This window comes from Taeniopygia guttata, chromosome 3, assembly GCF_048771995.1.
Source record: "Taeniopygia guttata chromosome 3, bTaeGut7.mat, whole genome shotgun sequence".
NCBI classification, from domain to species: domain Eukaryota; kingdom Metazoa; phylum Chordata; class Aves; order Passeriformes; family Estrildidae; genus Taeniopygia; species Taeniopygia guttata.
The window spans coordinates 99974244-99999551 of NC_133027.1; the positions used below are offsets into that span (position 1 = coordinate 99974244).

The following is a 25308-nucleotide window of genomic DNA, read 5'->3' on the forward strand; positions in this document are numbered from 1 at the left end:
GCAGGGTATGGGATGGGCACCTGCTCTGAAAAGCAGTCAATGAACCTGATAGATGCAAGGGGCTGGACCTGTGAGCTGCTGTGTCTGTGTGGCAAGGGGGACATTGCCATCTTCAAATCAGCTGTGCAGCCCTGCTGTGTCACAGCTCCTCAAGTGTTAGGAAGAGAGGGTTGTTCCAACAGTGAGAATGAAATGCTTTCTCAATCCAAAATGATTATAACTCTACTCATGAGGGTGTGGACTGGCAGTAGTGTATAGAGTTAACTGCCTTCTTTTCTGTTACCTGGGAAAAAAGATAATAAAAATAATAATAATAGTGGGTGGATATGAAAGAGCCCAAAGGATGATCTAGTTTTTAAATTCAGTATTGCTAATATGATCTTATAGGTGTAGGAAACTTTCCACGCCTGTTAGGTGGGAGATATCCCAGGGCTTTAACCTGATTTTTCATCTGTTTTGAGCAGCTACTAGGAGCTACTACTTCAATTTGTACTTCACAATGAGAGACCATGCTGTCAGAGAATGATATTTTTCCAAAAAATGTCAGTCTTACATAACAGTTCAGTGGTTTGGTTTCTCACATTTGTCTTGGGCTTTGCTGTTAATCACTTATGAATCAAGGATACTCAAAATTTTTATTTAATGCTTAATTTAATATAGTGTATGGCTGACATGTATGGCAAACTATTGGTTGCTAGTTTAAAATAAGAAAACATTCAGAAGAAACACTTTCGGGTGGTAAAGATGTGCAAAAAATGGAGGCAAGGCAGTGGTGTTTGTTGTAGCTCCAAATTACCAGTGCCAGGTAGTTTAACCTGTAGTTAGCTTGCACTTCTGGTAGGTAGTACAAAGAGAAAAGTATTGTAACTTTTTAGGGGTTGCTGGATACCTGATTTCAGTTTTCTTTTTATCAGTGTTAATTGGGACTTGCAAATCTGGTGGTAGGGCTTATTAAAATGTGGAAAACTATGTTATGGGGATTATTGGTTAAAGTACTGTTTCTTGGAAGGCTTACTTGAAGAGGTGGTGATCTGGCAGTGTTCAAAATGGTTTGCACTGCTTTTCCATGACACAGTGAAAGATTTATCATCCTACTTGATATAAAACCAAAACAAAAATCTCTACTAAAAAGAGCAAGTCTGTACAATACTCAATAAAATATAATTTTTTTCTAGCAATACAAGGTCAATGTCTTATGAAAATGGAATTCAGTAATTTGATTTGTTCAGTCACATGAGGAGCTACTAAGTTCATTGCTTGAGTTTTTTATTTCAATGTTCATATACTGTTAAGTTCTGAAAAGGGAGGCTGGAATTATTCAGAAATAGGTGGCAGTGCCAGAGGTAGTAAATCATGAAGATGTAGTTCAGTTATGTTTCAGAGTTATGTAATTTATATAAAGATCATTCAGAAACAGTTCAGCATGTAGTGCTTGTCCAGTCATGCCTTGGTTTTCAAAATGCTGAGATTGCCAAGAAGTGCTTTTTGATGGTTGATGTAAACGTGTTGTGTTTAACTTCAGATCTCTGCATGATGTGACAACATGTCTTTTTTTCCATAGTGTTTTAAAAGTGTCTCAATTTGCATAGGCATATGAGTGTCCATGAGGATAAAATGTTATGCTTTACAGGTTTTACAGAATAATTATTTTCAAGAATTACGTAAGAGGGGTGCTTCTGTTCTGTAACACTTGGGGAACTGATGATATTCTTCAAGAAGCAGTTCTGCATGATAGGCAAATGCACTGACCTGAATAAAGCAACCAAAAAATATTTTCTATGCTCAGTGTTTCCTTTATGAGTACAGTTTCTGGTCTTCTCCATAATCCAAATTGGCGTGGGCTGGGGGAAGGAAATCAAGTTTTGAATTCACAAGAAAATGCAGAGATTCTGTACTAGCTTTCTTGAATAATGAAACATTTCTGGTTTGTTTAGTTTTAAGGTCTAGGCTTTTTAGCTGATCAGCTGAAAGGAAGACCTCATCCAGAGATTTATGTGGGGACTTCTGGAAGAGTATCAAAATTTGACTAGGAAAGCCTTTATGTTTGTGAATCTTTCTGACTTTCGGCAGTTGCCAAGGAACTTGCAAATATTTGGGAAGTTTGTGAGGTTTCCTTATCAGAGGATCAAATGCTCTTTTGACCTTCTGCCTCTTTGGATTTTCTGCATTATATATTCCATCTTTCTAAAAAATTGAGACATTCAGAATGAGCTAGGTGAGGCTGCCTTTTACCTTCACATCCTCAGTCAGTTATTCCTTCGGTGTGATTGAGTTCCAGCAGAGCTCCTCTCCTTGTTTCCTCTGCTGCTTTTACTGGGGAGTTGTCATCAAGTGCCCTCTTGGAGGCCTCTGGGCTGCTTACACGGTGCTGTGTTGCTCACCCAGCAGCTGCCAGGGTCGTTGAAGCCCCCCATCAGGGGCAGGGCCTGGTGACACAAGGCTGTTTCCTGTAGAAGCCCTTGTCCACTTGTTCTGCCTGGTTTGGCAGCCTGTAGCAGACACTCCCTGCAGTGTCACCCATGCTTCAGTTCTTAGCTGTAAGGTCCCAGCTGGCTCATCATCCATCCCCAGGCCAAGCTCCATGCATTCCAGTTGTTCTGCCATGGAGAGGTCAACCTTCATCTTCTCATCTGCCCTACCTGTCCTTCCTAAAGAACCTGTATCCCTCCATTGCATTGCCCCAGACATGTCAGCTATTGTATTGTATTATATTGCCTCTGTGATCCCAGCAAGACCACAGACTGCATCTGCACATGGACCTTTTAATTCCTCTAATTCTTTAAACCCTTTGTTTGAGTGCTTCCAAGTGAAGAAAACTTACAGGGACCCTATAAAGATTTGTCCAGAAAGCAAGGCAGCACCTTTAATTCATCTGGTTGTGGGTTATTTATGATGATTAAAAAACTCTCCCAAATGCATAAACTTTCAGATTGGTTTGCCAGGGAAAGCAGATGTTAGACTTCAGCTTTTGTTTTTATCTTGAGAGAATCAGTTAACATGATTGATGCTGGGTTTCAAAGCCTGTGTGATGTTCATAGATGGAGAATCCAGTTGTTTTTAGTACAGTGGAATAGCAATAGCATGACTGGAGCTTTCAGTCACAGTTGTGCACTCATTAGTTTCCAGAAATCTTTTTCACATTTGTATACTGGAAAAATCTGTACTCCAATGAGAGTGTATATGCCCTTACATGCTGTTCATATCGAGAAGAATCCATTGAGCAGCTGCCATTAATCATGAGCAGATGTAATTACTCTTAAGGTTTATTTGTTTTTCAAATGAATGAATCTGCACATCAATTGACTCATTATCTTGTGTTTTATCAGTTTGATCTTCACATTCACTTTGGCAAGCCCACAGTTACATATTTTCTGAACACAGGGGATTAGGTCAATGAAAGTTATTAAAAGAGACATTGTGTTTTCATTAACTTGTCTGTGCCTTGTTCTGAGATGTTGAAAGTGTTGCCTTACTTTCTACATGCTAACAATGTGTAGCTTGAGATTGGGATACAAACCAGTATAAAAAGTTTGCCTCTCTTATTTGGCCATTCTATTTGAAGAGGTTTTTGCATTCTCTTCGGCATTTATGAAGCATGGATTAGGAGGAAGGAGCATTCAGTGACTTCTCCCTCATCATTTACTTCTTCTTTATGGAGGGAACTACATGAATTTGTGTGCCTCCATTTGCTGCTTCCACCAGGAGATGGATTGCATGGTTCAAAATAAAGCTTTTGATAGAAGTTCCCAGCTGCACATATCATTAAAGATCAATTTCTGCCTGGAATATACTTTGGTCATTACATTTTTGGTGGTACTTTGTACAAGCAATAAAACAACTACATAGAATAAAATTTAAAAAAGAAAATCCTCTGCCGGTCTGTCATGTTCTTGCAGGTGGGTCCTCCTGTTGTGACTGGTTTTGGTCACTGCTGTAACTCAAAAGTCACAGAAATTCTGCTTGCTCTGCTGTGATCCCTGGGAACATTTCTGTCTATGCCCCATCTTCTCATCTAACGCCTGGCTGGTAGCTTCTCTTCTTCTCTCTGCTGCCATCTTTCCACTTATTCCACTTTGTCACTCCTGATTTATCCTGAGATTTGTTCCCTGAGCATATGCCAATGTTTTGCATTGCAAGAGAAAAACTGAATTCCTTCTCTCTGGGGATCTGTTCTTAAAGACATACAAGATATAACTGGCAGATGAAATGGAGAATTTGTTATGCTTTGGTGCAGGGTTAAATTCATGAAGATAAAAATGGAAATTAATTTAGTTAACGTTGTTTTGAGTTTCAGCAGTCAGCAGTCATTTGCTCTTCACAAATTTTGTTATGCTTAATATTCAAACTTCCTCCAAACTTAATTTTTATCCACAAAATTCTGTGGTGTTAGAGCAGCCAGCTGGTTCAAAGAATTTTGTGTTTGGGTGGGGGTGGGGTGATTTTTCCTTGTTTGTTTGTTCTTTGTGATCACTAATTCAAACAGTTCTGTTAGGCATATGAATGCAATGTCTCGTGCAAAGAATGCCGTTTTGAGATTTTGAACCCTTTTTGTTTAGTTTCTGAAACAAGCAACACTTGGTTTCTCAAATCTGAAGAACAGAATGAGTCACATTGACTCAGTTGCATGTGACAGAAATTAGACTTATAGGAGATACTTGGCTTCATAACTCTTTACATTATTTAACATTAATTGTAAAAATTAAACTTCCTGCTGACTTCATTAGGTCAAGAGGTTGGCAGTTACTTTCCAGGGAATAGCATCACCTTACAGAACTAGACCCATCTCTCTGAATATTCTTCAAAATGGAAGAATCTAGAGCACTTGTATTAAAAATAATATGATTAGAATACTTGGTTGTATAGTAGGTTTTTCTATACAGGACATGTATCATAGGATCATGGAATTGTTTGGGTTGGAAGAGACTTCAAAGATCAGGTTCCAACCCCCCTGCCCTATGCAGCACATGCAGGTTCTCCTGCACTAGCTTGCTGAGAGATCCATCTAGCCTGGCCTTGAATACTATGAAAGTCATATACTATTTATTTTTTTTTAATATTTCTGGAGTTTATTGAATACATCAAGGTTTGTGCAATGGTAGAACTTTAAATTATCTGTATCAGCTCTTTGGATGTTCTGATTCTTTATATCTTAATGGAGATCTGGAAGAAGGAATTTAAAGATGAAATAATTGATTGAAAGGATGGTTGGAGCCTTCATTAGAGCAGCAAGAAAATCAGGACAAGAACACAGCCTTATAACAGCCATACTGGGTCATGTAAAGATTTGTCTGAGTCAGGGAGCTCTCAGGCCCTCCAGCAAGGACTGATAGCACAAGCTTAGGAAAAAAAGTAAGGCAGATGAAGCAGCTCAAGAAACATCTGCATGTGCTGTCTTAGCTTCCAGCACTTTTGAGCCAGAGATGTATGGATGTGGCTTTTTGGAAGATAAAAATTCAGTACATGGTTGTACTAATGAAAAGCAGCAATTCATGATGAAAACATCTGTATGTTAGGTGGTTTAATTATCTAGCAGAGTTGTATTAAGACAGGTTGTTGTTGATGAAAGTAATGAAAGTAGAGTCTGCTTAATGAATGCAGATGCCTCTTTCCTTCCTTTGAGGAGGAGGATTTTAGCTGAAATGGCTCCAAAGGAAGGTCAAGCTTTAGGTATTTCTGATTGTGATCACTCTTGTGTTTTATGAGTTTAAGATTTGAATACTTACTCAGAGGGCTAAATCAGTTTAAATAAATTGAAAATAAAACAGGGAAGAATGGTGCATGGAGGAGAATTCACAAGCAGTCACTGGACCTGCCTTTTATTGGACTGAATAGGTAATAAAACCCCACGGACTCCAGTGACACGAGTGTGGGACTATGAGGAGACAAGTCAAATACATTTTGAAGGTTATTCTTGGATGCTGATCCTTGTTGATGAGTAAAAGAGAGAGGTGTACTATTTATGAGTTTCACCTAAAAATCCTTAATATGAATTAGCAGCAGTGTTGTCAGTGACCATATTTTTTTCTTGTTTTATTTTGAAGACAGAGGAGCTCTAGATTATGAGGAAATGAATGCGGAAGTAGTGTATTGTTTACTTGGCTTTATTCAGTAGCCTAGAAACATTGTCTATGGTGAATTACATTTTATTTATCTTGGCAGTAATGTTTGAAGTGTAGCAGTTCAATGTTGGCTTATAAAAACTCAATATAGTAAACAAACCTTACATTGTCTACTGATCAAAGAAATAAACTTGCTAAAATTAAATGTTTTCCAGTGAAACTTCCTTTCAGCTGTTTATTTTCTAACCTCAATTTTTAGTGTTCAAGATAAGCCTTTTAAGATTAGTACAAACAGAAAAGAAATGCTGGTGTCAAGTTGGAAATGTTCATTTATATGGAGCTGGCAATAACATAACAGTTGTCTCATTTCTTTATGTTGTAAATTTCTATTGACTGTTACATAAGGGTACACTGATATAAGGAGACAGTAAGCATTTGAGAATGAGATTTGTATCTATGAATGCAACAGAAATGCAGCTGAGTTCCAGGAATGGGAGGAGGCAGTCTCTGAAAGAGTCATTGATGAGATTTTGCCAGAGGTTTTCTTTCAGCTGTTTTTTAAATTAAAAGAAACAAACCAAGAAGACATGTAATCTGACTGATTGACTGGGCAGCCCTGCTGGTTGTACATTGCTTTGAAGTGGCTTTAACTGTAATTAGTAATGCTCCCAAATATTGTCTCTGACTTCCTAAGACATGTCATCACTTTTTAAAATGACATAGATGTACACAGCTCTTAAAACTCTACTATGTCTTTCCCATTTCTGCATCATTACTGAGTTCCCTCCTACAGCAGCTAAGGGTATGCAATGATTCTGCTGTTATAAAGATGCAAAGATGATGTTATTGTAAACCTTGTGGGGTCACATCTTCCTAATGAAAGAAAAGGCATAGTTTAGTACAGAATGAGCAACATTGATCAGTCAGTGAAAGCAACTACTGTTTTGATTGAGAGGTAACTATAATAATGATTACTCTGAGTTGTGCCAGGGACAGCATGTCAGTTGCCCCCTCTGTACAGGGAGAGGGATGCCTTGATGAATGCACTGCTTCCCTCTTTCCTATACCTTAGATTTTGACACTTGTTGCTCTGATTATGGTAAGCAGTTGCTTTACAAATGTTTTGGCCTTCCTGTTCTCGTGCACCTCGTTCCACACCTTTATGAATAAAAGCTCCTTCAACCTTGCTGGCAGAAGTTTTGGGTGCCTCTGTGTGTGTGGCCATTTAAGGTACCCTGCCTGGTGCTCAGTCACAGCCATCCATACAACCTGGCATCTCTAGTCGTGTTTGTGGATAATTATGCAGTGACTGAAAACACTGTCTGTGAATGTGGTTGTATAAAACAACTTTGATTTGGTGTTAACAAAGAGAAATCCTCTTTATAGGTACAGTTTTCGCAGTGGATACTTTATTTTGTCTTTAAATGGTGGACATGTGAGAAACAAACAATTGTCAGCACAGTGTTTTACTTTTCATTACTGAAGTCTTCCTGAAGAGAGTTGAACTGTTCTAGGCACTAGTTGAGTAATTTGATTTAGACCTCCCAGAACAACAGTTGAACTGTTGTGAAGTCTGAATTTTTAAGTGTTCCATTCTGTGCATATTTCTTGCACCTGTTTTGTATTATGAATCTATAAGTATCCCTCACTATTAGTCAGGAAAGCAATCCTATCACTCTGTCAGTGGCAGAGGATGTTTTTACAGTTGGGGAAGGGCAAAACTGAAACTTTTAAAGCTTACTGAAGATATAATATTCTCCTAGGTGGTGCAGTGGATTAATTTAGTACTCCATGGAGTTCATTTTTCATCTCCCAAAACATATTTTCCATCCAACCCACATAGGATTTTTTTCCCTTCCTTTTGATCTAGGAACCATGTCTTTAAAACTTTCAGAGCCAAAAGAAAGACAATCCTGAATACACTTTTTAGATATGCTTTTAGAAATACCCATCCATGATAAGTTCTGACTGCTTGAGGATGTATAAAAAATTCTTACATACAGTGAGGCCTTTTTACTATTCTCTGTGTTTTCAGAAGTTCAGGCTATAGTGAGAAATAGGGTAAGGTGACTTCTATGTTTTTTGGAAGCTCTCAGCCTGTTTACACAATAGAATATTCTCCATGAGAAGAAGAGGAAGCTGGGGAAATGGGCTTTCAAAAGAATGCTGGGTGGGAGAACCAAATGAAGAGGGATGAGTGTGTGTTTGCACTTGGGTAACCACGCAGTAAGGACTTAACAGTGTTGAAGACCAGGATGCAAGCATCTTGAATAGTGGAACAAAAAAATTGAAAGGAAGAAAGGAAGAAAAACCTGGAAATCTAAGGAAGTAAAACAAAATAAACCAAAACAAGACACTGTATGAAAATAGGTATCAAGAGTGTTAATGCATCAAATCACAGTGTGCTTTCTCTGTCTTAACCAGTTTAATGCATGTTAATTGCTTTGGTTTTTTAAAATGTTTGTATGCCACAGGCATTTCTTTCAGTAGTGTTTCTTACTACTTTTTTTTCTTGCCTTTATGTTTTTAAGTATTTTGAAATATCAGCATTTTTGAAGTAGTTATTGTCGTGCTAAAATTTTCTGGGAATATTTTTACACATGGCTGTTTGACATAAAGTGTGGGGTTTTTTTTCTGAGGCTCTAAATGGCTGAATCTGAACTTGAACATACTCTGTAAATGTGTTCCTCTGGTTTTATTCCTCATAAAATGCTGTTTATGCATAGGCCAGAAAAGAACAGTAAATGGATATCCAGGCGTAGGAACGGCTGTACAGACATTTCACAGACATAAAGAAAGTGCACGGGACAGAAAGTTTATGTGGGTGTGTGATTACCAAGGAGAAGCTGTGTTATGATTGTACCTAGTAGTGGAGAGTTTATTTGGAGGAGTAGGAGTGGTGCCTTAGCTTGTAAGGGTCTGTCTGCATGTTTTGCTCTTAGGTCAGGGCAGTGTGAGGAGCAAAGCTCTACTGAAGCACAGTTTGTTTTCTGCTGTCTAGTACAACATGCTCCCAATTCTGGGGCATTTCTGCTAAAACCCTCAACTAAAAGCCCGTGACACTAAACTGGGAGGGGCTGTCAACTCCCTTGAGGACAGAGAGGCCCTGCAGAGAGACCTCAGCAAATCAGAGATGGGCATCCACCACCAACTCTATGAAGTTTAACAGTGACAAGTGCACTTGGGACAGGGCAGCCCTAGTTGTGTGTATAGATTGGGGAATGAGAAGTTGGAGAGCAGCTCCATGGAAAGGGACCTTGGGACTTTGACTCATACTCTACTTAGTCAATGGCAAGTGGAATGTGAGTCAGCAGTGCCCTGGCAGCCAGGAGGGCCATTCCTGCCCTGGGGTGCACCGGGCATGGCATCACAGCCAGGCAAGGGAGGGATTGTCCCGCTCTGCTCTGCACTGTGGTGGCCTCACCTTGAATATTGTGTGCAGTTATACTGGGTGACACAATATAGAAAAGATATAAAACTATTAGGGAGTTTCCAGTATCCAGAAGAGGTCCATGAGGTTCAAGGGCCTTGAGGGGAAGCCATATGAGGAGTAGCTGAAGTCATGTGGCCAATTCAGCCTGGGGAAGAGAAGACTGAGGGGAGATGACATTGCAGTTGCAACTTCTTGTGAGGGGAAGAGGAAGGAGCAGGTACTGGCCTCTTTACTTGTGTGATCAGGAATCAAGGAAACAGGATGAGGCTGAGCTGGGAGAGGTTTCAGTTGGCTAACAGGAAAACAGCAGAGTGTGGCTGGGCACTGGAACAGACTCCTCAGAGAATGGTCACAGCAGCAGCCTGACAGAGTTCAGGAAGCATTTGCACAATGCTCTCAAACACATGGTGTGACTCTTGGGGATGGTCCTGTGCAAGGCCAGAAGTGATAATAATGTGGATTCTAAGTTGGCTGATGAAAAAATATGGCTTCCAGTGGAGCTGCAGGCAGCTCTTGGACTTGGTGTACCCTGCAGAGCCTTCCTTAGGTGCTGGAAACAGTCTAGGTGTGGTGCAGAAGAGATCAAGGGGAGATGCTGAGAGGGTGAGGGGTGCTTCTAAATTTATCGCCTGTCAAGATCCCTCGTTTTCTCTACTTTATAAAAGGTGCCAGTTGTCTTTGAATCATCCAAGTCTCCTTGATGTTTGGGAGTGTGGAAACCTCCCCCACAGCTTCAAGCAATCAAAGAATTAATAAAGCTTCTGAAGGAATGATAAGCAGCAGGTGCTTCTATTCTGCCCTCCCTAGTTGCTTGTGCCTCAGTTATCTCTGCCCTGTTTCCTCTGGCACCCTCACTGTCACCTCCCTCCCACCAGCTCTTCTTTCAGATGTTTCCTCTTTTTTATCTCTGTTTTAGACCTCATCCTCTCTTCCAGAATAGCTGCTGTTGTGGTGTTTTGTTGCTTATTGCACTGGAGTAATTACTATGCTGTCAGAAATTCAGGCCAAATGTATCTGTATATTGATTTTATTCAGAAGTGTAAGCTTCAGATTCAGTGCATCTTTGCATCTGCAATAAATGTCTCAATCTCTATTTCGCAGGTAGCCTCTGCAGATTGTTGTTGTTCACTCTGGCCTGTTTTTATTGTGAAAAATAAGCCATAGTTATTAATTTTTCCCCTCAGATACAGAGGTATTTTCAAAGCTGCAGAAAGGTCTTTGTGACAGAGGTATATATTGGGAAAACTTTACATCTTGAAACTCAGATTAATCTTTTTTTGGTGCAAATGCATCAGCAACATTAAACCTTCTTTTTCACTTTGAGAAATCACTTATGAATTCAACACTAAAACATCTGACATAAATGGAAGATACTGGGCATTTATAGTTCATACCGAGTTTTACTTGAATATGGCTGAATTCTCTTAGCACCTTTTCTTTCTTTCACCAGTCCAAATGCATGTATTTGTTTAGCTTTATAATATTAAATTTATAGTCTTAAAAGAGAAAAAAAGGTAGGAAAAGCCAACTTCTCTTGGTCCCTACAAAACACATCTATAGCAAACAAAACACCTCTTATGTGCTCATCTCACACTTGTAAAGTGCAGAAGATGTTTCACTTATTCTTCCAAAGTTCTGTCCATCTTGTTTCATTGGTGAAACAGACTGCTGGCAAACAGAAGTGTAAAGAACACAATGTTCATGTGTTATTTTCCACAGAAATATAGATGGAGACATGCTTGAGTGCATGCTTGATTTTTGTACCTATTGAATTATTTTGTGCCATAAGAAATAAGAATAAGGTAGAGCCTTTGCTCTTTGGAATGAAGTCACTTTTGAACCCAAAACAACTCAAGACAAAGGAGAAAGATTAAATCACATTGTCAGTATGTTATGTGAAACATGCTGCATGCTTAATACATTTTAGGTTATTATGTTAAAAGAAAAGTAAGTAATATCAGCATAAAAATGTTTGTGTGCTCTGGTGATTATTTTGTTTTCTCATCTACTAAATACTACCCACTTCCATAAAAAGCCTCAGGAAGATGTAGAGATGGACATAGTAACACTCTAAAAGACTTCACATATACACCCTATTGCCAGATTTTTGTTTGGCTTTGTTATTTCCTGATGTAACATCTAATAAAACACATACGCTCTGTGTGTATATGCTGTCTTGCAGCATAAAACTTCATCCTATAGAAAATCCTGAAGCATTTCAAAAGGAAGGTACTTGGTGTAATCCCTTCAGGGTGCCACTTTCTTACAGGAGCTTTGTTGAGCATGTAGGATTTCAAACCTCCATGGTGGCACTAATAGGAAAAGTGGCCATAAATAGAATGAAATGCATCAAGGGCTTCCAGCAAAAGAAATATCTTTTTTTTAATTGGCTGGTTTGAGACAATAATTTATATGTCTGAATTGGCATACTGTTAGCTATTTTAAAATTAATCAAAATAAAATACTAATTTTATTATTTTAAAATTAATCAAAATAAAATAAGTTAATAGATACTAGGAACTGAGGAGGGAATATGGTTCTGACTGTAGTTATCTCTCTTGGATTATTGTACAATAATTAGAAACATTTTAAAATCATATTGCAGCATCAAGCAACTTCAGTTGTTGGAAATGAAGAAAAGCTTATGAGAGCCAAAATGAGCTTGTTATGTTTAACTAGTTTTGAAATATGCACAATATGTCCTCTTGGTACTCAGTGATCACTGGTGAGGAAAAAAGTGCTATCTTTGAAACATCACACTGCCTTTAGCAATAAAAGGAGAATATTGTTTTCTCTAAAGAAAAAAATAAAATAGGAAGTGTTAGTAAAAGTGATAGAGATACAGGATTGAAGAAGGAAATATAACTACAGAGTAACATAGCTCTTATGGTTGTTTTATTGTCATAATTTTTCATTTTTCTGAAAATCCCTGTTGTAGCGAGAAGAAAAAAAATTAGGTTAGTCTTTCAAACAGATATATTGAATATATAGCATTGTATTTAATCCAATTTGACACAAGAGTTAATAGTTGTAATGACATTTAAAGCTGTTTTCAGGCTTTCCTAATGTGGCACTTTGTGAACAGTTGAAGAAGTTAATTTCCTGTAAAGCTGAATTTTTGAAGTTCTGTGATCACATGGTCCAAATAAATGATCTCATCCTAAATATTTCTTAAGTCAAGCTGCAAATGTTCCTAAACTGATCATGTCTCAAATTATTACAGCAGTAACTTCTTGGTTTTTTTTCTCTCAGAGTGCAGTAGGCTATTAGATTTCCTCAGAAAGTGAGATGTTTGTAACCACCACAGCCTTTAACACTTTCTTCCATCAACTCTTTCACTAGTTGAGTCTTGCTAATGTTTTTCCATCAGCCTTTTCCTTTCAGAGGAATTAATGTTCCATTCACATGTTATCTTTTAATTCAGTTTTATATCAGTGATACTTATAAACATTGGATATGGCAACAGGGAGAAAGGTTTGGAAGCTGGGAGTCAGTTGTATATTTTTGTGTTTAGTCATGAACGAGCCCTGTAATCGGGTTATCTACGTAAAAAAAATCCCTGGGGTTTTACACAGACAACTTTGTTGAATAAAATTACAGCATCATGATTAGGCACCACAAAAATCCTCAAAACAGTTTCAGTGCTTCAATTTTAGAAGTATAAGCACTTGGGAGGTGTCCCTGGATGATGCCATTCCATTGCGCTGCTGTGAGCAGGAGGTGTTGTCACAGAACTGAATTAGACGAACTTGATTTGGGTCTTTTTCTTTAATTAGCTTGGTTTCTTGTGAATAAAATGGATTATTTTGGGTGACAAGTATGAAATATTCACAGTTTGTACAGTAACTAAAACAAAGGTGGTAAATTTGAGGAATTTTTCTATTTCTTTCATGGTTTATAATATCAAACATTTATACTCAGTATTGCTACTGTATTGTAAACAATGCTGTCTGTATAGGGCATCTCTTCACAAGTTTATGTAGTGAAAACTGTAATACCACCATTAATTATTTTATTTTTACCTTTTAACTTGCTTAACAAATATCTTTTACTCTGTTATCTGTAACTAGAAGAGAGCTCATCCTCCTTAACATCAAGTAAATAAATTTATAAATAGGTGGGCTCCCCTTTTGCAGCTCATTGATAATTTTTAATGTATTGTAAAGCCAGCAAGACTGATCAAGTCCACAGAAAATGCATAATGGGGTTTGGAGAGGGGAAGCGGAAGCTTGGTTTCAGGTAAAGTTATTTTGTTTTTCCAAGTGCAAGTGGAATCTTGTGGAATTTGAATAGACTCTTAAACTACCTCGGTGGATTCCCTAACTTATGACATGTTCTTACTAGTTCATTTTGTTGTATTTTTTTGCCAAATTGAAATATTTTCAGTGTTTGAAGCAGTCGTACTTCATACTGTTATATGTGCTTTATTGTAATTTTAGCTCTGTAGTAGATTTTTCTGCTTAAAAACAAAACAAAAAAAAATGCAGCTTTATGGTATGATTCTTCAACATAAACTGTCAATCCCTACCATAATCTGTTGATAATCAGCGGATAATTTGTGACCAGGATTGAGGACAGGGTATGGAGCAGGCACCTCTCTAATAATGATGCACACAAGATCTGTGTGCTGAGGAGTCATTCAGAGTATGGCACCTCTTAGCTGTTTTGTAGCAGAGATTATGAACAAAGTACTGGAAACATGAGTAGGGGTAGCAATGCCTTCCACTCATTTTTGTTCTGCCAAATTCAGACTGTGAAGTTACTTGAAACCACAGGCTTTCACTGGATTCTTGTTTAGTTTATCTAAAGGTAGTAAAATAAAGTGTTTAATCTATTCACTAAAGAAACTGTTGATTTTAGTGGGTGATTTTGTAATTCCAGCTACTGATAAAATTCAGAAGTGACAGGACATGGCCTGTGGAGTGGTGGGTGGAGGTGAACACAAGCACGACCAGATTGGTACTGATTGCAAAGGGATAACGTAGTGAAGAACCCATTGAGATACTCTTACCACTTGTGTTTGGTGTTTGTTTGAATGAAAAAGGGTATGAAGTATCCTAATAGTCCCTTCCATTGCTGATGCAAGGTGGTTTTCAGCTGCCTTGAGCCAATCAGGCATTTAGTGAAATGAGTGCCTACTTGTTCTCATTGCCAGTTTTGAGGATTTTGAGCCTACACAAATCCTAATGCCAGAGGATTTATGTAGGCTCATGCTCTGCAAACAGCTTGTGCACAGCAGTCCACATGCAGCTGATCATCACTAGTCCTGTGGCTGCTGGTGTTGCAGCTGCCACAGGTCAGATGGTGGTCCTCTTGGAGCCATTTCAGCAAAACCAAATAAGACTTAAGTATTTGGATGTTATTTAAATAAATTTAAATATTCCAATTTCAGTATCAGGCTCTGCTAACCTAACTGATGTGACTGAAGGGAGTGGGGAGCTTGCTTTCATTAGAAACCTGTGTAGGATGTTTGAAATTGTCAAACTTCAGCAGGCTGTGTTGTTGATGGTAACATCTGCCACTGGCACCAGTGTGTTCAGAAGGCAACAACCTCTGTGCAATTCAATATCCAAAGCTGAGTAGAGGGTTAAGGGGCTTTAAAAACCTGTTCTTAGAGACAACTAGACAGCTGTACTCCTCTAGGATAATAAAATCAGAGGCATGCATGTGCAAATGTTGGTGAAGCTGGTCTTGAGTAAGGGAAAGTGTTGGAAGAACTTGTTTTTCAAAAAATTATTTTCTGACATAAAAACTGTTTCTATTGACATTCCCTTATGTCCAAAACATATCAATTGCATGCAAGTGGAAGAGAGAAGGGAGAAAAATAGCAATAAAGAAGAGATCTTTCTGACTCTCTGAAGAGAAGAGCCCCAGGAAGTCATCATTTTATTCTGGATATTGTCTGTTACTGGTGAATTCACAAAGGCAGTGTTCATTTGCTGTGGTGCTGCTGATTGTAAAACAAAGTGCATGATCTTACCAGGGCTTGGAAGATGTTTGATAGCTTTGAGTTTGGCATTTGCTGCAATAGCGTAGGATGCTTGTTTGTCTGGAGAAAAAATCCACAAGGCGATGAAGCATTGTCACTAATTAAAATCAGAAGGAATACTTGAGCCATTTGGGGGAGATGTATTCAGCTGACTAGTGAGATTAAACTGTGGGAACAAAGGCAAATACATTGCAGGTAGAATTCCAAATGTTCAAAGCAGAGATGAAAAATTCATTAACGTTGCTCTCTGATTATGCAGTTAGCCCTTTCCTTGCCCTTAAATTTACCTTGGCTGGGGCACTTGCAGTTAAATGGCACTGTGGAAATTACTGGAAAACATTAACATTAACTTGTTATTGTAAGCTGACATCATGCTGAGCCTGATGGGAAGTGAAAATTTATAAATAGCTTGTCCATATGTGTAAGGCAAAAATCTGCTGATCTTCAGCAGTAGCATGATTCATGTATTTGCTGTAGTTTAAACTTCATTGTGAGTTTTCTATGTTTCTATGAACTTTGTAGTTTCAAAAACTTCAGGAAGATCAGTGGTCCAAAATTGACCGAACTCTGAGGAAATACTGTTGATATTTTCAATGCAGTTTTGGTTGTACAATCTATATCGTACTGACACTTAGGTATTCTTCCCTCTGTGTTTTCTGAAGAGCCAAATGCTTCCACAAAAGTATACTTAAAGCATAATTTTGACATTTTTTTCTCCCCCCATAAATTCTCATGCACATGCCTACTATCTATGAACTGGAACTTACAGGATCTGAATTGTCTGTCTCTGAAATGCATCCTTTGTGTATTTCAAACAAATCACTTAATCTCTGTTTCCTTCCCTGCAAGACTTCATTCTATAATATTTTATAATATGGGAGAGGGAGGTCATATTGAGAAACAATATGTGATTACATAAGCTTTATTTCTACATCATTCATGGAAAATAAGTAAAGAGATGTTGTGTATTTCAGGGAGCCAGCCATCTTTCCTCTCAGATGATCTTCATTGTTGGAAAGTGGCTGGATCCACACGCAGCTGGGCTGAACAGTGCTGCCATGTAGTCCAATGAGACTGAAAATACAGGAGGGCTCTTGGGTTGACTGTTTTTCTCACATATTACAGCTAAGTGGGATCCTCTCACACAAATTAATTTCTAGAAGTTACTGTAATAAAAGAAAAAAAAAGAAAAAGAGTTTGCATTAAATGCACATTCCTTTTTCCAATTGTCTTATGTACTACCCTTGTAAAGCTGAACTCATTATTAATGTTTATGCTAGGAATAGAATTTAACTGCAAGTTAAGCCCATCCATCAGCTATGCTGTCTAGACATAAAGTTACTTTTATTGCATCCCCTTTTATAGGGATAGCTTTGACAGAGGAGAATTCTTGTGAGTTTTACTTGCATTCAGCTGTGTTGCTGTGTGTCAGAGGAGTTTGGCATTTGAGCTGGGGTACCAACATGGATGGTGTGTGATGTATCTGCATAGCTCCAGCCCTTGATGTTCCCCTTGTTACCTGCATCTAACTGTGTGAGAATTTTCCTTAAGGGAAGGACATTTGCCCTATTGTTTGTACTCAGGTGCAGCAATCCCTGCTGTGGAAAAACAATCAATCTTACCTAAGTTCAGCAGGCTTTGAAATGTAGAGTTCAAACAAAAGAGTGCAGTTGCTAATATTGAGTTCCTCAGATGCAAACTGAGCCATTAATAGTGATAAAATTCTTGTAAATAAGCAGCAATGGAGGTTGATCCTCATGCACAGAGACATGTACAGTCACAGGTTATGACTGACAATGTACGAACGGGGAAAAGCTTTCAGAAGTTGTAATATAACCTTGAAAGACGCCACCTCTTTTTTTTTTTTTTTTTTTTTATTACCATGGTCATAGTGAGGTGCACTGGGACTTTTCATGTATCAAATTATTCCTCAGACAATAAAAATACTGAATATTTTTCTTGTGTTTGAGAGAGACCTGTATATATATTTTCTCCTCTGTAAGTTTAAAATCATTAGTTAAGAGAAATAAATTGTTTTCTGTAGCTTCAAGCTTTACTTCACTTTATTTTATAATATGAACTTGGGAACTAAAAGCATCAGATTGATTTAGCTTATTTCTAATTATTTTCTCATCTTGTGTGTTAATGCAGACATTCCTGAGGCAGAAGATCACCTCTGCTGAAAGCAGCAGAGCTGCGGGGTCAAGTGGCAGTGCACTTCTGAGCACTCTTGATAAACATGTTCATACTGTGTCTCTCACCATGTCAGCTTCTTTGTGTCACTGGGGTAGCTGACAATATTCCTCCTAATTGTAAATATCACTCAGTAAACAGGAATGCCTTGGTCTTTTATTTGCATTTGTTTCCTTCATGTGGGTATGTACAGGAGAGCTGTTGTGAAGACAGCCTGGGGAAAAATAATTTCAAATTGTTTCACTGCTTCCTCTCAAAAAAGAAGGACAAGAAAGCTGGGATGTGTATGTGTGTGGCTTTATATCCTGTGGGGTAGCTGGATTAAGACAATGACAGGTGGGTTTTTAGGATGACAGAGTATAGATTTGGAAGAAGAGACTTCATGGTATCCTTCCTGCTGTTCTGATCAGAAATGGAGGCTGAGAACATTCTTAAACTGCTCCCACCAGCCTAGTTTGTTCATTTCTCTAGACTTATGGGTTTTGGTTACATGCTGTGGGAAGATAATAGGGGTGTTTCCAGAGAGTGGAAATGCCAGCAGCTCCACAGCAGCCTCCTTCATCTCTGGTCAGGCTGGCTGCTTAGGAGGATGGGTGTGAGACCCACTCAGGTCTGCCTTTTCTTTCTTTGGCTTGTCAGGCAGATCTGCCTTTTCTTAGCCCTGCCTGCTTTTTGGGGTTTTCTCTTGGCTCATCAGCCAGTCCTTCTGGGTGGGTTTCTCTGCCCAGCACATGTACCTTTAGTTGAATGACAGCTTAAAAAGTATCTTAAATCTTAATGCTAAAAAAGTCCTAATGATGATAAAGTGAGACTTCATATTGGCTTTCTGTGTGAGTAGGCAAACCATGTACTTCTAAGAGAAGATTCAGCTGGGTCTTCCAAGTAAAATGAATCTGTTATTTCCTGGCAGCAAACTTCTCACTGTTTTGTTTTCTCCTAATGAAAATTTTCAGTCACATGCATGAATTTTAAGCTTCAGTTCAGTTTCATCAGACTGAAATAGGAAGAAAAACCTGGAGAAAAACCTAATAAAAATTGTATCGCAAGAATTTTGATCTGTGAAATTTCATATTTTGTTGGGCTTGTTTTAGGCAAAACTGCATGTATCTTAAATGTGAAGATGACATTTTTAGTGATGGATGTTTTGTGATATATGTCTGTCATGGAGAAGAAAGCAACTTTGCTATTTTTCAGTATCTTATAACTTCCATTAGTTATGGCACATTCATAATTTTCAAATGATTAAATAGCTGTGTTATTCTTGCTGAGTTCTACAGAGTTAACTGGTATTGAATTTTTATTCATTAATTTAGATGTCTTCAAGTCTTGTTTTTTACTTCATAATTCAATCAAAACATGCTTGCCTTCATTTTAATCAAAACAAGTTTTAATTAATGTTTAAACCCAGCTTCATGAATTTTGGTGGATATATTTGGAAAAAGGATTCAAGTGCCATAATTTCTCATGAATAATAAAGCAAAATGGGGTAATTAGATAATGAAATGTGCTGACAAAACAAAGCTAAAATTCTGGAAAAATTGAATTGTGAGCCAGCTGTTGCTTTAAAGAAAGGAAAAGATTTTATACAGTTTTCATAAAATAATTTGCAGAAGGAAATTGTTGAAACTCAGACTGCATCTATTAGTCCATACAAAAACAAATTTGACGAAGCAATATCCGCATGCAATCACATAATGTATTTCTGGCAAAAATAATAATCTGATCTGTTAGTTGTGAAACTACTATTATGTAATGAAAGACTTCTAAGAAAGGAAATGGGAGGAACAAAGGGGGTGATGCTATAATGATTTGATATATCTAAATGATCTAGGACTGTGAGAAGAATGATGGCTTTTCTAACATTTGTTTGTGGGTGACAAGAGAATTGATAAACATTTGAAATTCCTCTTCAGTATATTGCCATTTAAATGGGGAAATAAATTCAAAATATTTACTCTCTCCCACAAGCACCAGATAAGAACTTTTCATAATTAAATACCTCAGGTGAAGACTGACTATAATAGAGTACAGCAGTGCTTGGCGCAGCACCTTTGTGCTCCGTGGTTCTGGACTCATTTTAAACTTTGCAATGTGCCTGACTGCTTTTGTCTGGCAGATCAGCATGGACTGCAGGCACCGTGTTCGTACCATACTCTGGTGATAAAACATTATATTTCTTATCCACAAAAACCAATTTTTGACAGAGCAGGATGGTAAGCATATAGTTATAAACTCTCCCACCTATTTTTGTGTGGATATCTTATTGGAAAACAGATGAAATTTTTAGTCCCATTATAATTATCACACTGGCACTTTTCATCTTTAAGAAAAAAAGGGGATTTTAAAGACTTATTTTTCCCTAGAGCTAATTATTGTAACTTTGAACTTTTTATCATACTTATAAAAATGCATTCACCTGTCAAAGCAGCTTGCCAGGTTTTATCTACATGGTTGCAGTAAAAAAACATTGGATGTAAGTTTCAGAATACAGAGATAACTTGGCAGTTGTATTTATCATAGAAGAAGAATAAAATTTTATCTGCCTTTAAATGAGAGAAGAAAAAAAAAACTATGTTTGAGGGCTTTTTACTAGCCTGTTAATACTCAGGCGAAAGCTTTTGATGGGACTGTTCAGAAAACTATTTAGCTCAGTAAATCTTCTTACTGCTGCCGTTTTGCAAACACCTTTCTTTTTTTTTGCCCTCCCATGTTATTTCAACTTCATATCTTGTTGAGTAGCATATTTTTGAAAGCTGGCTATTTACACAGTGTTTTCTTTCAGCTGCTGAAAAATCTGTATTCTTTGTATTTTTTTTAGAGAGTTAAAGGGTGTGTGTTGAGAATGTTAAGTTTTGGGTGATGTCAGTTTGGTTTTTCGGTTTGTATTTTTTTCCCCCCAGTAAACACTGCAGTGAACACTGGGAGCATTGTTTCAGTTTTGCACTTAGGAATGTGAATATTTGTACTGTATACTTAACATAGCTGAGGGCATGCATGAAAAAGTTTTTGTTGCTTCAGGTCATCATAAGGGGGGAGGAAAGCTCAATGTTGCTACTTCACTGAGAAGTGTGCAACTGGATAACCTGTTCTTGGAAAATCTCATTGTTTGAAAAAGGCACTTGGTGCAGCAACATGCTGATGGCTGTGCTTTCTTTCAAATGCAGACATGTGCTCATGTACCCCGCCTAATCATGGTTTTATGTCGGAAATTAAACTTTATTATGAATTTCAGAAACTTTAATTCCTTCTAGAAAATTATTCCTAATTCTATGAAATGTAATTTTAATTTGTTAGAAAGTGTGTCATGCTAGATCAACTTTGTGGCTTTTGAAAGGTTGTGCTGTATTTGCAATGTTTCTGTATGTATGCAGGAGAGCTCTTGCCACCAAAATAAATTTGCACTAGCTAAATTTTGTGTTTGATACAAGTTTTCCTCCATCACTACATTGCTTCATTATTTTAATTGTGTATTTCCCAGCAATTTAAGCTGGTATGAGAGCTGCTAAAGATAATGATCTGCTGCATATCATATCAAAGTTAGCATGGGGGAAAAAATGACTCTTGCTGATTTACATTTTTGACTTAGCTGATGTCTAACCATTTAAGTATTTGTTTTTATTTAAAAAAAAGCACTGTGCATTCTTTTTCATTTAATCATCCAAAATGAACACTTTGAAAATAGCAGATGTTGTATCTTAAAGCCTGCCTGTGCAGAAAGAAAACACTCAACTTTGTCATGTCAGGACAGGGTGACAGAACGTTGCATCTGAAAGCACGCTGTTGGGTGGGGGATGGATGTGAACAGGACAGAAGGATATGTGTTCTGATTGAACAGCAGGGAACCAAGCTGCCTGTTCCTTTTCTTCTCTTCCTTCTCCCACCCTTCTCTGATTTTTCCCCTTTTCTTGAGGCTTCTACAGTTGAAAAACCAGGGTGAAACATTGGCTACTCCAAGGAAGGTACTGGAAGTTGGGAATGGCTGCAGAGAAGAGCATGGCTTTGTTGGCATGCCGAGTCCTTGGGTTTTGCTCATTAGGATATAGTGTCGCACCTGGGCTGGCTTGGTGGCGTTTGTTTGGGGTTTTTTTGTCTGTTTTGCACTAAGTAGTCCTCCCATGCAGGAGGTTTTACCTGCAGCAGCTTAGGACATGGTGACTCAGAGTTAGCGCCTTGTCAACTGAGTAGTCTCAGATATCCTATCATGTATCCAAGTATCTGGACTTCCCATGGCTTGCACTTTTTTAAGAACTTTTGTCCATGTTGATGGACAGTCTCTGTGTGCTGTTAGTGTATTAACCTGGCTCCTGCATAGGGGAGGAAAAGGTTTCTGGTCATCCATGAACTTGCCATCTGTAATGCACAATTCCACAGAACTACAAACAATACTTTGTCTCAGTGAAGTGTTGTATCTGTTAAAGAGAACCACTGTCAGCCAGCATAAACCTTCCTCCACAGATAGTGTAAACCTTTGGTAAAACTACCTTTAAAAAAGAAAAAAAAATCCTTAATATATTGCCTTTGTGTAATAAAAAAACAATGCCACATACAGAAGGAACACCATGACCTCAGTGCATTTATGTGTGAGGAATTCAGCAGAGGATTTTAAATCATGTAGTATTTTGGACTTGAGGAGAGCCATGCACAGGAAAGCCTGTCTATTTCATTAGCTATATCAAAACAGTCTCATAAAACTTGCTACCTCCTCGTGCAGACTGGCAAACTCCTCATTTTCTGGATTGTAGTCTTAGATCGTGGAAGCCAAAGAACGACATATTACATGTGATGGAAGTGAAGAACTACTGAGGTTTACTTTTACATGTTGCTTGTTTGCTTGCCTCTGGTTTTAGCTTACATAAAGTAAGGCTTTGTATAAAACATACTGATGTTAATTACAATTTCCACTTTAGCTTAGGCATTCTAAAATCTCAGGCTGAGAAAATAATTTCTTTGTGGGGAAAGCTTTCTAGGTGTCTAAAATATGGTGGAGGTGCCTGAATAAAAGATAGAGGGCTTGCAGTGAAATAACAAGAAAATTAGGATTTTGTGTATGTCAGAAAAAGTCAGAACAGGCTACGTTGTAGTTGAACATTTTCATTCATGGATGCAAGCACTTTTCAAGAGTGCATCAAACTCTCACGAGTTGCACCTTCTAATTCTACTGTTTAAAGAGGGCTCATGTCCCATGATTTTTACCATCTGAATAGTATTGAAAGGATTGGTTCATACAAAGAATTAACTCCAGAGGAGTTTTGGTTGCGTTTTCAATATTGGATTTCCTACCTGGACAAATTTAAATCCACCAATTTTACTTCCTTAGTATACACAGTTCTTTCTCTTTCAAGACCTTTAGCTTGAACTATCAAACTACTTCTAAGTCTACATGGAAGGCACTTTAAGAGTTGTTTTCAGAGCTGAAGAGATTAAATTAATTTAGGCTGCTAGGAAAAAATACGATAGCCCCTTCATAATTGTGTAACAGATTTTATATTATTCCTTAGAGGTAAATCCATTGTCATTCCTGGAAATTAATACAAGCACAGAAGAATAAAATTGGAAAGGTTAAAGCACCAAATGGTTTTCAATTAGCAGAGGCTATAAAAAGCAATAAGAGCTTCTGCATAAATATTATTTTCTATTTTCGTTCTTCTTCTGTTGTGTCTATGACTTAACAGGCATTAAGGGCAAGCCACAAAAAATACAGAGAAACTATTAGTAGTGGCAGCTTAGTGCATTGGTTTTGATGAAGGTTAATTTGAGTAAGTACTTATGTAAACCATTTTAATAAGCAAACACCTGCACAGGAAAGAGCAGACTAAAGGAGATGACAAGGTAGGCATCTCTGGTGACATTTTAAAATGTTTGCAAGCTTGCACTTTTGCAAAGTGTTTTGTAGAAAATTATAAAGACTCAAAAGATCTTGGAATTGGAAGGTAAAGGTTCAAAAATATCCTAGAAAGGCCGTCGTAGAAAGATGCTATCAACAGAATGATGTTCAGTTTGGAGGACTTCAGAAGATTTAAAAAAAAAAAATCAAAAGACAAGGTAATTCTCCAGGATATGTCTTGCCTACAGAGCACCTGCTGACAAAAGGAGACAGGAGTTTATTTCATTGTTCTGTCAAAGGGCCCCAGTGGGATCTCTGTGTTTAATAAGTGCCTCACTAGGAAAAAATCTGGACTGACTGAATAGTGTCCAGAGAACAGTTGTTTGTCATGAGGGCAGGAGTGGGAGTGGACAGGAACACCTTACCTCAAGAGCTTGGATTTTGAGGGTGAAAGACTACAGGAGTTGCATACACGTCTTCTGGAATCTGCTTTCTTGGTTGTTTTCAGGATTAGGATGGTCAGGCATTTGTTTCATTGAAGAATGTTTAGATCCTGTCTCAGTGTTTCTATGGATTAGATAGTCTCTTGACATCTCTTCTGTTTTTGTGCTTATTTGAAATGACTGCAGCTGTTTTTCCACTTGAATGATTTCACAAAAAATAACCCAGATGAAATTGTGTCAAGTTAATGCTATGTGGCAGTGCTTGTGTTTCCAAAACAAGCAAACAAACAAACAAAAAAAATATAACCCCCAGAGCAAGTGACAGCTGGAATGTGGGAAATCAAGATCTGAGATCTAAAAGTCTGCACACAAAGGTTTTTCTTTTCCCAGAGTGAAGGCCTCAACTTAGTCATTCAATTGTCACTTCTCAAGTATGAAGTGCTAATACTCTCACATATCAAGAGTGTTTCCATATGAAATGCTCACAATATGTATTTTCAGAAATGGTCTGATTATATCTCTTAAGCTTCCTAAATTCTGCACATGGTCAGTTTCCCTATATAATGGGGGATGTACTTTTTCAATTTGCATAGAAGTCTTTTCTGTAAATGTAACTTAGCTGTATAAGTGAACAGAATTTTCAATTCCAATTGAGGCTGCAAGGCAAAATTCCTTATGCTGAGTATAATGTTTTTCGTTGGGCTTCAGTAGTGGAACACACATTTCCATGTGTTCCCCTTTAGAAATTGCCTCACCCAGGTGTCTCCTGTGCACTTGTGTGTGAATGGGAAAAGTTAAAACCAAGTGGGATGATACAGGTGGTATCACTTGTGTCAAGTGTGTGTCATGCAGCCTCTGCCACATGCAGGATGGGCACTACAAAATAATGGGGGGGGGGGTGCTTGGAGGCCCCTCTCCACTGTGCTGTTGGCATCAGCTTTCTTATACTACCCAATATTTTCATCTCATGCTTAGATGACTGTACTTTTTTTGTAAGCAAAATTTTTCTTAACACTTTTCTATATATTCAATGCTACTTGGAAAAACCTGTTTTTAAAGAGCAAGGAGGGTCTTTGAGAACATACTTTTTTTTTTTAACTGTCTGACCAGAAAGCTGTGGTCTTGCTTTCTATTTTGGTAATTGAATTCTTGAATTCTTCCTTGAATTCTTCCTTTCATCAAAGCTTGGACATGTCTATTAGGCTTTTACATGAAACTCTGGAGAGAGTGCAGAACCCCAGTGCAGGAGCTCAGTCCTCAGAAAAGGGAAGTGTGAGCATCTCCCTGCTCTGTGAAACCTAGCTGGTCACAGTGTTTGACTGGGTGCTGGAATTAAGTTTTCAGGAGCAGGAATAAGGATACTTTTC

General features: G+C 38.0%; 1 protein-coding gene and 1 long non-coding RNA gene across 2 annotated transcripts in view; one reads left to right on the forward strand and one right to left on the reverse strand.

The window, feature by feature from the left end:
* The window catches only part of THADA (THADA armadillo repeat containing), a 506671-nt gene that overhangs the window by 63957 nt on the left and 417406 nt on the right, over nt 1–25308 (forward strand). The window lies entirely within an intron of this gene.
* LOC140683800 (uncharacterized) overlaps nt 16465–25308 on the reverse strand; it is a 32830-nt gene continuing 23986 nt past the window's right edge. The window contains exon 2 of the long non-coding RNA XR_012055308.1: nt 16465–16647. This is a non-coding gene — a long non-coding RNA (uncharacterized lncRNA). The remainder of the gene's footprint in view (nt 16648–25308) is intronic.